This window comes from Cryptotermes secundus, unplaced genomic scaffold (genome assembly GCF_002891405.2).
Source record: "Cryptotermes secundus unplaced genomic scaffold, Csec_1.0 scaffold200, whole genome shotgun sequence".
NCBI lineage: Eukaryota > Metazoa > Arthropoda > Insecta > Blattodea > Kalotermitidae > Cryptotermes > Cryptotermes secundus.
Genome location: NW_019727788.1, coordinates 506,736 through 522,699, shown reverse-complemented (window position 1 = coordinate 522,699; position 15,964 = coordinate 506,736).

Sequence of the window (15,964 nt, the reverse complement as noted above, 5' to 3'; positions counted from 1 at the left end):
GGTTGTGAAGATTCCATAGCTGTATATACGGTTAATTCCAATGTATCTTGTATGTAGTTTTGAAGTTAATTGTTTATATATTTCATGTGTAATTTGTGTGCATATGATATTGTAAATTCTGTAATTTATGTAATTCTGTCTTTTTCAATTTTATGACATTTCATCAGAATTCAGAATTAAGTGTACCTGTATTTTACGTATTGTTAACTGCTGTCTTTGTGTCTCTTGTTGTATTTAACATTTGACTAAGCATAAATTAGGATACACTTCACTTAGAATAACATGGAAGGAAATTGTATAGAAACTCTTAAATGTTAATAATTCTCACTGAACATACGAGTAAATAGTCACTGAAGGGTATAGTGATGAATACCCATTGAAAGAAAACTTATATTAACTAATACATGCTAACAGGAAACCTGTCTATATATTCTGGATGGATATTGTGGCATGACAGATGAAAGCTGGAGCACTGGTATGAATGGCACAGTAAACAGATGCCTGTGGCAACAAATAAGCACGTAACAATAGAGGACACTATGTTTCCTGTGCTGCCATTGCTAGGCAATGACTTGATGAACACACTCCCACAGCAACACATGCTCACAACAATAGAAGAAATGTTGGAAGCAATGTTTTGTATGCGATCCATGCCAAGGCATGCAGAAGCAAGTTTACTGAACTGTTGCCTAGCAGTAGATGGTTTCTAGACTGTGATTGATGACTAGCATGTAAGAGGTACGTTATCACTAGGTAGTGCATGGACGAAAGGCCATGGTCCGTGCTGATTGGCTAGCGCTTGATTCAGTGTGGTGCCTTTCACAGCTATATATCAAGGAAGAATGGGATTCATTAGTCATGAGTTACTTGTGAGCCAGGTGCCATCCTGTGAGGACGTGAGCACCAAAGCAGAAGAACCTCCAGGCAATGACCAGCGAAGGCCCAGAAGACTTTATGTATACTGTAATTACAGTGACCTGTTGAGTGTGTAGGTGTATGAAATGGTTATAGTTACAAGTTATAAATATTTAGTAAATCCAGTTATCAATGCAGACCTAGTCACTAGCACATGACAGTATGTACAGGATACGAGTTATATGGATAATGAGACTGTAATGTTGTGTGTTTATTTTACACAAGCCAAGATTCAGGGTTTGATATACTGTAAACCAGTAGAACCCTCACGTAAAAAATGCAAAAAATGAAAACTATTTCTTAAGACTTACCCTTCATAATCTGTATTGTGGTATTTTAATGCCACATAATTAGCACAGTTCTGATGAAAGAGAAAATGAACACACTGTAGCTTAATTTAATGGATTCCATGACAAATTATTAAGTTCATCTTTGTGACGATCATGAAGTTCTTCAGTTGCAAGGAAATCAGCGATGTAGATTTCATATTTCACTCAAATTAATGTTCCCCTCTTCATTGCAAGATCTTGTTGAAGTTCAATGTTAAGAAACTCAACAATCATTCAATGGATATCAGAACTTTGTTTTGGAAGAGCCAATGATAGGTGTCCTAGATGTCGTCATAAGTGACCCTTTAATACATCCCAGTATCCTGATTCAAGGATTAACTGACTAATTCCAGAGAATGGAAATCTTGTAAAATGAAGGTCCATCAATCTGTATTCTTGTTTAAACTTGATGCAGTGAGGGAAATGGGTAAAAACGTACTGAGTGAATACATCATATAATGTTTCAATGATGTTTTCAACAGGAATGTGTTTTAATTCNCTGCTTGACCGTGTCTCACGGTGTTGTCGCTTGCAGATTTACTTATACTTCTTCAACCCTGAAGATGGGGGCGATACGTTCCTCCGAAACGTCGGTTAACACCACATATACACGGTGCCAAATCCCAGAAGACTGCTTTCTTATTAGCTACAAGTTTGTCCTTAGGAAAAAACAAATTCTTGTCTATAATTCCAACACTGGTTGAACCTCTACTTAAGTCCCGAACCAGTTCATTTGCAATTGTTTAAAATGCTCTGAGTTGGCCTTGTGCACCCTTACTTGTTCAACAATAGATTGGAGTTTTAGGTTGATCTGTTCAATTAATTTCCCTCTTTGTTGAACATTAAATCCAACATATGGATTGTTTGCTATTCCTCTATTAACACTTCTTGGATATGCTGCCCAGGAGACCTCAGTATCATCTATAGCTTGAAGACAGTGTGGGCACTCTTTTTGAAGTCTGACCCAAACTGTTATTTGGTTAACTATGTTTTGCCAGGCATTAAATTCGGTAGCATAAAGAGGAACAGCCATTTCAAAGGCAAGTAAACTGCCAAAGTTGATGGTCCAGTCCCCATGAAGTCCTCCCAGAGCCCTATCTATGGAGGTTTTGTGACCCACATATGATGTCCGTGTAGGAAGCTCATTGGTTCCTACAATAAGGGACCAGTGATTTGCTGGAACACGGTGTGAAATTGAACCAGATATATACTTCCAACAGCATTTTAATAGGAGATCATCATTGATTCCACTAATGTCACTTAAATTGGAAATGACATATTCCATCACAACTGGCCCTAATTTATGTAATAGTGGAGCCACTTTAAGGATCTTCTCAGCTCTTTCAAGTCCTGGTGATGACCCGGATATAGTAACTGGTGGTGGTAGAACCTTTAAATCTGTATGCATACCAAGGAACATTTCCTCAGGACCATGTGTATAACAGAGGTTTCTTTGCCCTTTTGTTGGGTGAATCCAAAGTGTAAAGGTATCATGAACGAGTCCTTGTGATCTGAGTTCTTCATGAGTCGGCAAGATAAATTTGAGTTGATCCACAGGGCATGGATAAGTGACTCCAATGATCTCTTTGCTCCAGAGATAGTTTCTTAACATTTCACTTATTTGATTTGGACACTGGTGGTCATCTCCAATTCTTAGGATTTCCAAAATCCTGACGTCATTAGGAAAATTTTGAGGATTTTGAATCAAAGATCTGATCGATCTTAGCCTTTTTCTGTCTTGGAATCTTGCAGCTCTGATAATTCCATATGCTCTTCCTTTATATACTGCTCTTAAAGGAATTAACATTGACCGAGCTGAACTGAATTTCTGAATAAATTCGTCAAGTAGGCCAGCAGCACTTGTTTCATAGAGAACACAAAGCCTTTGCAGGAATAACTTGACTTGAGTACAACCTTTTGATGAAATCTTTCTTGTTCATGTGAGATGCTGCTATGATAACCTTCTTAAAATCTTTATTCCTGACTATTTGTGATAAGCAGGCTCTAATCCATGTTTGAAGAGTTCTAAATCCTCCACTTGGAGCAACATTAGGAAGAGAGTAACGATTTGATGCTAATGCAGTATAATCATAACTTTTCCTTAATGATGATGCCAGACCAAGACTTATTCTTTCAAGTAAATCTGAATGAACCCTTCTTAATAACATGTAGAGACTAATCCAAATGGTTTCAAGAGCTATTTGTACCAGCACTTAAGTGTCTTGTAGGTCTTAGATGCATAAAAATATTTGTCAGTTGTCCCTAATTTTTCAAATAGTACCAGGTTATAGACTAACTGTGAGTGTAAATGGCCACAAGAGGTAGTGACCACTGTGTCATATGATGGTACACCTTCCTGATACACAGCGGTCATCTGGTCGTGCATCTCCCTTGGAAATGCAGGAACTGTATCATGAATTTTAGAATCTTTATTTATAAAAACAGTATTCAAAGCAGTACACTTCAGACACTTGTCACACTACAAGCAGAAAGTTCACAGTAGAAAGAAAATTTTGAGTGTATGTTTAAGGAAATCCACAATATGGGTTCTTGCTAAGTAGTTTATAGTAGCATGGGGGATAAAAATGTCTGTAAATGAAACAGAACTGAAACAGCAACCATCAGTGGCATCTCATTGGTGTGCAAGATATTGAGGCTGCCCCTACCCCATGTGTATGTGATAATTTGAAATCAATCAATAATAAAGACAGACCTGAAAACAAAGAATTTGTAAACATTTTCTGCAATTGCACATTATCTTTTGTTCACTGGTTGGCACTGGTCCCACTAGAACTGTCATTGGTTAATGTCTGATTTCTAAGCTAAAGATTTTTCTTTAGCAACAATTCTCTGACATCTTGTACTTGGTAGCAGGTGAAACAGGTAAAATAAACGTTTAGATCCCATGAAAAAAAAACTTGGAAAATGCACAACCTAAGCAGTTCTCTTTGTTTTCAGCAGCTGCAGATATTGTAACTTACAAGTATATCTTGTGTCACTGTGGATTATTTCATTACATTTATTATATAATAGCAATAACTGTTAGAAATGTACTGTTTATTAACATATGGAAAGATGCTTTGGCATGTTTAATGGTACTAGTAGTACAGTTTGAGAAATCCTGGCTTAGATTATGTGGTATTGCATACTTCACTTACATACTTGTACCAGATGATGTAAGGAAAATATGTGCTCTGGTAGTTGACTGTCAATCTGCGAACAATAAGAATAAAACACATAAAATATATTCATCTGGTAATGTATAGAAATATACGGGTACAATTTTATTAGCATTATTTTCTAGCTTCTAATTCAGTTAAACAAGAATATAGAATACCGCACATGCATGGTTAAAATTTGTAATTTGTGAGCTTCTTAAATTAAATGGCATGTTCTTAAATTGTAAATTGATGTTATTAAATTGAAATATAATGTTGGAATAAAGACTAGAAGTAATGGTTTCTGTATATAATATTGTCACATGATAGAGTGACTATAGGCAGGATTTGGATCAGTAATTGTATTTTTTTGACACTGTGCTACAGCACATGACTACACTTTACACTTTACTATTACACATTAGCTGTTGTCCACATTCATGGCTTCACTGATGTTCCGTGGTAGCAGCTTCCAATGGCAGACATTTCTTTTTCTCTAGATTCCTGTACTGTCCCCTGCCACAGTTGCGAGCTTCTAACAGCTCACAACGACTGAACCCCAGCAGTTCTATAACTACAACTGAAGTCAAGTCAAAGTCAAAGTTATGTTACAACCAATGGTCAGTCGGCCAGTCAGTCTTGGTGTCAGGCACCCATCTGGCACCCAAGACTAAAATTTTTATTACTGTCAGACAGGTGCAGGTAAGTTGATGTGGGACGCTTTCTCTGACGAGAGGATGGGTCTGTTATTTACAGTTGCTGCTGCTCCATGCCATCAGTCATTCTCAGGTCTGAGTTCCAGGGGACTCATGACCATATTTTACTGTCTCAGATTTGAGACTCCCCAAAACTGGAGGGCCGGGTCTCCGTATTTATATTCCCCAAGAACAGTGTGGCCCAGTTGTAATCCCAGGTATTGGTTCCCTTTTTTTCTCCTACAACAAGCAGGGCTACGGTGGAGATACTTGAACATACCTCCATGTGGGGACTGCCTGCTAACTGGTCCTGGTTATAACATCTCAGCCTGGACCATGCAGAAAACGTCTCTTCCATTATTGCTGTGTTCTTTCATTGCCATGGAAACATGCTTGTTTTCAGAGCTTTTACTTAGAAGTGGCTGTTGTATAGTTGCTTGTTTTGCCATCATTGCCTAGCAGTGTGTCTACATGCCACAATATGTTTCTTACCAGTAGAAATTTTTGGCAGCTCTTCAATTGTAACAATTATGCATAAAGAAAGTTCACAGTAAATATTGGATAAAAGGTGGTGAATCGTCATACAACTTTTTTCTCATGCAAAAGCCCATGTAACATGTGTTTTAAGTACAGCACAAAGTTGGCTTGCACTATCTGAACAATTCATGCATTTTTCAAATGACTTACAATGAACTAAATTAGAATGTATAAACAAAAACTACGAATTCCCAGACTCTCACAGCAATGACTATGAAGAGTACTATATTCTGGAATGACAGACCTTATAGTCTGGTAGAAGTTCAGTGTTGTTTCAGAGGATTGACTGCTTTCATTTCAGATCAAGTCTTTGTGCTGATATACTCTCATATTAAAGCAGTGATGTTAAGCCCCAGGCTTCTGGTCACATCTGGCTTGAACTGTATATTGTACAGCCTTTATGTCAAGCTAAATTTTCCCACTCAAATCATATCATTAACTTAGGTCTTTTAAGAACTGTATATTGAAGGTACCAACCTCTAGCTCTCCATTCCATTTATACAAAATTTAAAGTATGGAGCTTAATAAATTTCTGGAGATATCAATTCATAAATTATCACATTTCTTTATTTAGTGTTACTGATGCAGATTTTGAGTTCTTGACAGAAACCATTACCTTGTTCTTTGCTACACCTCTATGTAAAAGTACCCTAGACTGAACAGAAGGATATTGGTAATGTGTTCCCCACTGTTTTTGTTTACATTTAATTGTACCCTCTTATAACTAAACATTTCTCAAAGCTGAGAATCTTGTTCATCTATCAGAGAAAGATCTGACATTTCAGATACCTTAAAAGTGTCATGTGACCAAGTAGATGTTTATTTTCTTAATAATTGAACTAAGTTGCATATTAATATTGTAATTAAAATATAAATTAATTATCTGAATTCAGATATTTTGTATGTAATGCAAGACATAACCTAGTATTCAAAGTTTCTATTTTTGTGTATAAATATTACTACAGCTTTATAAACTGGGAAACTGTACCTTCATTATAGGTTTAATGTTGTATAAGCTGCTGAAATTGTAAACAGGAATATAGTTTTAATAAATTTGAAATTTATGTTTTAAATTAATTCTTATACCCTAAATATTGTTACCATTCTGACATGTGAAATTATCAATACGTGGTATTAACTTGTGATCCAGCATCAAATTAATTATTTTTCCTATTGTTGGCTCATTTCTGGATAGGTCTGTTTTGAGAAAACTTGGAGGTGAAATGTGCAGGGGAGAAAAATGTCTTTTTTTGTCATGTAATTCCTGATTAGAACTCAATATATTTGCACAAAAACAAAGTATCTGAATAGGGTCCACATTGAGAAACCAGCTTGGTCACAATGCACCTAATATTTTGAGAATATGTAACAAGCAAAGCAAAAACAACCATCTCTGGAAACCAAGACACTCTAGCCTTTTGCCGTGCATACCAGTGATTTGAAAATGTTTTCGAGTCCATGGAGCTTCTAGCAACATAATTGCGATCCATTGCTAAGCAACGTACACAGGCAAGAGTGGAGTAATTGTTTGAAGAGATGTTTACTATGCGGTCTGCTCCAATAGTACACGTCATACAACAGTAAAAATGCGGATAGAGATGTTTTTATGCTGTCCGTGCCGAGGCTGCATAAGAAGTCAATCTGGAAGTTGGAAAAAATCTCTGGCTTGAGCCTCAGAGGGCTTGGCATCAAGACAAACTGACTTGCGGTAAACCAGCAGTCGTAAAGTAACTCTGATTCTGGAAGCCAATCCCAACCGGTGGCGGTTTCGAATACCTTCACCGTAGCCCTTGGGAGTCGTAGGAGGCGACGAAAAGGGGACACAATACCTGGGGATATAACTGGGCCATCATGTTCCTGGAGGGTATAAATACGGGGACTTGGCCCTTGAGGTTGGGAGAGTCTTGAATCTGGGACAGCAAAATATGGCCATGAGTCCCGTGGGACTCGGACCCAAGAATGACTGCACTGGAGAGGGCCGGCAACAGTTGTAAACGACATACCAGTCCTCTTGCCAGGAAAGGCGCCCTACAGCAACAAAACCGCAATCTGGTCTTGGGCCCAGGTGGATGCTTGACACCAAGACCGACTGACCGTCGGTCGTAACATAACTTTGACTTGGAAACCAGTTAGTTCGGGTCTGAATCCAGTCGAGAAGTGACAGCTGGAGGTTGACAATTGGATATCAGTCCAACCCAGGAGCTAGCAGCTGAAGCCAGCCATCAGATGGTCACCACCCTGCGAGGACGTGAGCCCGGAATCGGAGAAATGTCCAGCACTGAAAGCCGCTTCAAAGCAATGTGACTGAGGACACTAGTCTGTGTGTTATAGTGATATGTGAAGTATAGTCACGAGCTGTAAAAGTTGTTCAATAAATCCATCCATCAATAAAAAAACCGTCTATAGTCACATTTGTGAAATATGCAGATGACCTTGTGTTAATGGCTAAGGAAGAAACTGTGCTACAGGGCATGATTGATAGACTAATTGAAATTGGAAGGTGCTATGGCATGGAAATGAATGTGGAGAAAACAAAAGTAATGAAAATTTCGAGACAACCAACCCCAGTCACAATAAAGATAGACCAAAAACAAGTGGAGAATGTGAAATGTTTTAAATATTTGGGTAGCTTGTTAACAGATGATGGAAGGTGTACTAGTGAAATTAAATCCAGGATTGCCATGGCAAAAGCTGCATTTAGCAAGAAGAAGAATCTTTTTACCAGCAAATTGGACTTAAATTTGAGAAAGAAACTAGTGAAATGCTACATTTGGAGCATAGCTCTGTATGGGGCTGAAACATTGACACTTAGGGCAGTAGATCAGAAACATCTGGAAAGTTTCGAAATGTGGTGTTGGAGAAGGATGGAGAAGATCAGTTGGACCGATTATGTGAGAAATGAACAAGTGTTAATTAGCGTCAGTGAGCAGAGGAATATCTTACACGAAATAAGAAAACAGAAGGCTAATTGGATTTGTCATGTTTTACGCAGAAACTGCCTGCTAAAAGAAGTTATTGAAGGAAAGATAGAGGGGCGAATAGAAGTGACAAGAAGACGAGGAAGAAGACGTAAGAAGATGCTGGATGACCTTGGGGACAGAAGAGGATACTGTCATTTGAAGGAGAAAGCTCTAGATGGCATTAAGTGGAAGAATTGTTTTGGAAGAGACTGTGGACCTGTCGTCTGGCAGATTACTGATGAAGACGATGATGATAGTCACATTGAACCCGTGAATATATCAGTGGTATAACATAACATGATGTAAAGAAACAACAAAAATATAACAGCCCCTCCCGAATACCCTGTTTAACAGTGCAGTGTTTTATGGGTAATTACATTTTTTCATACTAAGTGTATTTAGAGGCAAATTACTTTCTGACTTGTGAGAAGTCCATTATATACAAATATTCAGATTCTAAATCTTACAATGTAGTGGAGACAGCTTAAAGGTATCGTCACCATGTTGGTACTTTTTACCGTGGGCATGCAAGAAATATTTAATTCTAAAGGCCCACTGACGCCACACGTAATGACTCCAACAGGGAACATATCATTATCGGATTGACAAAATATTTTCAGATATATTTGAAGGAATGTGTTCGCATTATTGACAGGCCACCGACAGGGATCACCGCTAACCGGAAAGTTCTGAGGAATGGTTCATGTGGGAGGCACCAGTCGGTCGCTGAAAGATATGGAATGCTTGTACAGCTAGCTGACTCTAATGGCCTGACGCGCCTGACGTGCGCAGGTCAATGTTAAGTACTCGAAGAAACTGTCGGTCCGCTGATGGTCCGCTCCTTGTAGGTGGCGTTACGTCTACTGTGAACGTGCTTTAAACTGTACAGACATAACTGATTATCTTTGAACAACCGTAATTGCCATATAAGGGTAGATCTATAATCATTATACCAAAATATTTAGCTGGTAGAGATTTGCAGGGTTTATAATGATCAATACGATGTAAGTTATTGTGAATTTTTAACACGTTGCATTATCCCTTATTACGCGCATTCGTAACCATGCGAAGCACTATTAATTTCACTTACTCACTCTGGTCTGCACACACGAAATCATTTGATAGAACTGATGGATGGATTATCACGAAACTTGATGTTTGAATATCTTATGAAAAATCGTGCTTTTTCAGTTTTCTTTCATATCGAACAAGTTTAGCGATCACTTTACATGGAGATCTGCATGCATTTCTACGTGTTAACTCGATACATATTTATCGTGCTAAGAATGTTTAGAACAAATTGTAGAAAAAATAAAACCCACATTTTATGTTCAATACGCTTTCTCCTAAGCCTTAAGTTTTCCGAGATAATGAAACAAGCAGGATGTCACGAGTACGTTTTCGAACTTATTCAGCAGTACTTCATGACTTCTTGAGCACAATCACCAGTTAAGAAAAAAATTTTTATAGCTTTAAATTTTTTTTTTAAATCAAATATTTTGTTATTTTAATAGAGTGTGTTGTTACAACATGGCTTTGAAATATTCTGCAGTATACCGCATTGAACTGAATTAAAGCGAGCTGTTTTTTAAGTAGTGCTTCTTAGAGACGAGGTGTCACCTTATTTTCGGGTCCATAAGAATAAATACACGAAGATGACGACTAGGAGTTCTAATTGTAAATCCTAATTATATTTGTGAAAATATCTACAATTATATTTAAGATATTATACTCTAATTTATTATTTTGTAATAGTATAGTTACTACTTCTCTTTGCTCACTGCCCTAAGAAATAGTAACATATGTAATTCTGTCGAAACAATTTTTTCCTGATTTTCTGATTGGAGAAGTAGGGAGTCGCCTTATGCGAATATTCAGTTTAGAGGGCCTCACTCACTCATGGAGCTGAACCCTTCTCGAGAAGCCACCAATTGTGCAGCTACTCAAGAACTTTCCCGCATTTTATGGAACCCGAAATTTCATTAACGTGTTCACAAGAACCATCAGTTCAGAGGGCCTACGTATTTAATTTTCATGCAGTATATGTAGTAACGCCGGTCACGGTAGCCGAGCGGTCTAAGGCATGCACTGTCTTCACTCGCTCGGAAACCGGGATCGTGGGTTCGAATCCCACTCAGGGCATGGGTGTTTATTTTGTGTGTGTGTGTGTGCGTTTTTCTGTGTTTGTGTACAGGTAGAGGCCTTGCGACGAGCTGATCACCCGCCCAAGGAGTCCTACCGAATGTGTAAGATCGAGAAAAACCGAAGTGAACGGAGAAGTTCATGGAGGTAGGCCTAGGCCCACTGGGCTGTAGTGCCAAGGGGAAAAAATATGTAGTATAGCGAATACTGAAATCTAAATAATGACTTTTTATACATTTAGTATACAGTTTTGACTTCTTACTAATTTGGGTATTGTAACACTTAGTCTTCATACGTCCATACTGCAGCAATGTCAATATAGATATATAATATTATGAGCATTGTAAGACAGTGGATACTTAAATGTGAATTTAATATGTATTTGGAAGGAAAAGTTCTTGATAGTCTTAACCATTTTATTTATAATCCTGCATGCTGAACGCTCCTGTTCAGTGTATGATATATACTTTTACAATCTTCTAATTTTCATAACTACATTTTGGAAAGGGAACAATCAAACAGTCATTAAGACACATTATGAATTCATACAGGCGGGAATGTAAGATGACTTATTCGCAATGTATGAGTTGTATGTAATAAGAAAAAGAATATTTTTTTCAGTATAATGTAAACTTTGATGTATTAGTAAACAGGTTCTCAAATTTCCTCTTCATGGTAAGTAACAACACTGTAGTTGCCACAGCAAAACAAAAAGTAAGAAAGGATATAATTCACTGACTCATCATCAAATATAGCTTTAAAGTACCTGGAATTGTGAGCAACGTTATAATCATTAGCTTCAGTTCCTTGTCAACTTCTGACAGGCGTGGAAGTATAAATTCATTATTGTAGCATATTAAAAGCGATACAGTGTCTCTCTGTTTGTGCAGAAGCGTATGTTATTTAACAGTTCTTCAAATTTAGACTCACGCAATCAATATCTTTTCAATATTTGTTTACGACATAAGTTTTTGATTGTGTAATCTTAATTATATACCGAACTAAAGACGTTACATGAAGTAAACACGGCACAACTCAGGAGTGTTAATACGGTTCATGTGATGTAACTTGGTGGTGTCCGCAGATCTGACAAAATATTCAGAGCGCTACATACATAATCCAGCACAGGACTTTATTATTTTCGCTAATTTTTCCTATAAAACTGTCTTGATATGCAATAATTTCAACAGAAGTATCAAGATACGAAGAAATCTGAACAGAAACAGAAGTGCCACCATGATGATCATGAAGAATGTGAGTAAAAACGATGTGAATATTTTCCATAAACTTTTTTCTTTTCCATCCCACTTAAAGAAAGTTTACAAGCGAAATGTTGTGTTCCAGTATTTATGCTGTTATATTTGTTATTTATTTATTTATATTTATATATTTATAGATATTTTTATTTGCTGTTATATATATATATATATTTTCCCCAACTCATGAAAATAATACTCATAAAATAGCTTTATGATTATTACACATTATTGTGTGTCGTAAAAGTTTTGACATGGGTAACAAAATAAACCCATAAAAGAATTTCGAAAACATCGCTTCTGGCTTCAGATAGAAGCTCATATGAATGTAATGATGAATACAAAGAGTAAACGTAACATACTGAATGATGATTTAATCACTGAATAAGATCCAGGATTAGTTTAAAATATGGGATATACAAGAATTAGACAAATGGTCCTTTAATTTCGCTACCTGATAATGCATTTGAATTTCAGCATATTCGGACAAATATTAACGCTTTATTCTTACAAAGGTACAGCAGGTTCATCTGACAACTAGCACAAGTCTTCATTACATGGTGTACATATTTTTGCGGCAATAGCAATTATCTGGAAATACTTAATAATAATTTGCGTTCATGTACAATTCCATATTCGTGATTTTGTATAATCGAGAATTATTATGAATAATAACTGGATTGTTAACTCCCATCATAACATACATTTATTGCAAACGCTTGTCGCAACACAACTATAGTAAACCCTCGCTAATCCGGTTACATTTGATCCGAATCGAAATAAGAAAAGTGAAAAATACTGTTCACAGTTGAGTATATACGACTGATGAATCTTCTATCGGTGAATGAATATTGTTTTTTGTAGTTTTTAAATTAAGGCTCTACAATGATTTTTTCCTTATTTTGCTCAGCACTTCTTATAATATTAAACTTTCTGTTTATTTGTATTCTATGTTTGTCTTTTATGGTTACCATTTGTTTCACTAATTCGTATTATCTCTTAATACGGATGACCTTCACAATTAATCTGAATTAGCAAGGGTTTTCTCTGTTCGTACTTGAACGATGTTATATCCCAGTTATGGCAACAGGAATAAACAAACTGCAGGCTGTTGCTACTTCTCATTCATATTTTTCTCTACATGAGAGTGCATGAGCACGTCGTGGCCCTGCGTATATAAGCAGAATTGATATGACCAAGGATTATGCCAGAAACTTTCATTTAACTGTGGCATCGAATTTGCTTCACTCTTCTGTCCACATTCACGAATTCTTCCCGCTCCCCTTCGTCCCCGCGAGGTCGTTCAATACAATAGAAAATTTTGTTATGAGATATGGAAGCACAAATAGCAGAGCCGATCGTTGCTCTGCGCAGGAAAATTCTTATAGTAATGTTCTTTCGTTATTCTAAACTGTTATGACACGAGTTTGTCAACTGCTTTTTCCTGATAAAGACGGGCTTACAGTGTCATCACGTCCTCGCGTTGAGCCGTGAAACTTTCCTAATTATAACGTTAGCACAAATTAATGGATTTTCATGAAACTTGATACGAGCTTCATGACAGCAAAAAATTCCGTTTTATGTGCTTGCATTTCTTCAGTTGTTCCAAACAAATGCCGTGAAAAGTAATTAAATTATAACGAGATCTCTTCTATAAATCCTTCCTAATTAATAATATTCCTCTTTCTCTCTCTCTCTCTCGCTAAGGCTCTACAGCCCTTTTGGACCTTGGCCGCTTTTTCAGTTTCTTAATCCACACACACAGTCGGTAAGACTCCTTACACGGGGGATCAGCCCGTCGCAAGGCCGCTACGTGCACACAGAACATAAACACAGAATAAACGCAGACATCGGTCTCTCTAGTGGGCGAACCCAGGATCCCAGTGTTTGAACTGGCGAAAACGGTTCATGCCATAGACCGTGCGGCCACTGTAGTTGGCATAATCTTCCCATTCAACTATATAAAAAGTATTAATTTCCGAAATCGTTGTTAAACTAACATAGTTATACTAATAATCAATCATAAGTCACCCTGGCATAGCTAGCGAAATTGCAAAATAAAATATTTGAGGATTACCAATAAGACATTACTGCAAAGTTTTACATCATCGATTCATTGCAAACTCGTAAACACAGAATCCTCGGGATTATTGGGGTTTCGACTTTGTCCATTGTCAGGTATTCTAACAAGCACAATACAGCACAACGTTACGGTATCTGGGTCTATTTCCTTCCTCAGTGGAGGTGTGGGGGGCACTTACTCCATTGGGACCATTGTGAAGAGCTAACCTCAATCACTCTGTAACGGAACTCAACACAGTAGGTGTCTCCCACCCCTCGCCTGAAGACGGAAACAAATCCAGCTTCTGAAACGTTATGTTCTTTTGTGTTTTTAGAATATCAGACAATGACAAAGGCCAAAAATTCAGTACTTCTGAATGTTATATACCACCGTCAGAATCCTTTAAAATCTATCCTCTCAGAATATTATATGAAAAAAGAAGAAAATTTCTATAGGCCTATGCATTTTGTCTTTGTTTATATTCTCTGAAGCAGATCCTGTCGAGATTTCCTAAAATTAGGCAGGAATTTCACATCTCTAAGGATTTACCTCGTCATATTTTTAATTGTCTGAAATTTAATTGGTATTGCTCCTAGGCGTTTTCATTTATGGTTCAACATTTAATGTTACACAGGGCCCCAGACTCGGTCGGGTTCCTTGGGCAATCGACCTAAACCACACATCTGGTTCAAGCTAGGGACCAGTTGAGGGCTCATGTGAACACGGTAATGAATCTCCAGGTTCCCTAAATGCTGGGTATTTCTTAAGTAGCTGAGCGACTAGTGGCTTCTCAAGAAATACTCATCTCCCTGAAGTTACATTTTAGTAAGGACAGACAATACTAAACATCGTTAACACTCATCCATCCAGAGCACAGCAATTATTTATGGCCTTTTTCGCATGAACGGCTTGGTTTATAAATCAGATGCACGAAGCTGCCTCATCTCTCTTCAAAACAAACTTCAGTGCTGAGTTTCTAGTTCCTGCCTCTCCCGTTGTGGAGCTCGCTTACTGGATCACATGCATCATCTATACCCGTGAGCGGGTTCGATCCCGGGGTCTGGTCAAGAGGGATTTGTGGTGGACAAAGTGGCGCTGGGGCAGGTTTTCTCCGAGTACTTCGGTTTCCCCTGTCAATCTTCATTCCACAAAATTCTCCATCATCATAATCACCCGGGCAGGCTACAGTAAGCCAATCAGTGGCCGCCGTTCCGACTGAACGCAGCGGGAATCCACCCCCACTAAGCGAAAATGTCACTGTCATAAGATACGTACACATTTTCTCTCAGATCGGTAAGTTAGTTCAAAAGTTGAAACTGGGGAACGAAAACACACACGCACACGCGCACGCACACACACACACACACACACATACACACACACACACACAAAGAGAATAATAATCTCATACGCCTGCTTCTTTTCCTTAAGGAAGGAAACTTGGCTAAAGAATGAGACAAACTGAGAACAGCTGTACAAGGAAAAAATTATGCTTGAGAATACGCAGGAAGGGACTCGGAACCGGTCCGGGTAAATGAAATTCTCTTTTGAAATCATTCATATGCTGGTCTGAGGTTTATTATTCTTCAGAGGACCTTCATAGCGAGTACTGTTCATGAAATGTCTTTCTGGCCATTAAATTAAGAAATATGAGCTGAACGGGGCATGTATCATGCTTGGAAGATACACGAAATGTGTGAGGAATTTTAATCGGAATACCAAAATAAACCACACAATCCGGGTGGCCTAGGCCAAATTAGGAATATAATATTAAAACTGATCCCATAGGAACATAATATAAATTTCTGGAATGGATTCATCTGGCTTAGCAGAAGTTTCTGTGACGGGATCTTGTGAACAAGCAATGAAACTTCCTCTTCCTAAGAAAGCGGGAAAATTCTTGAGCAACG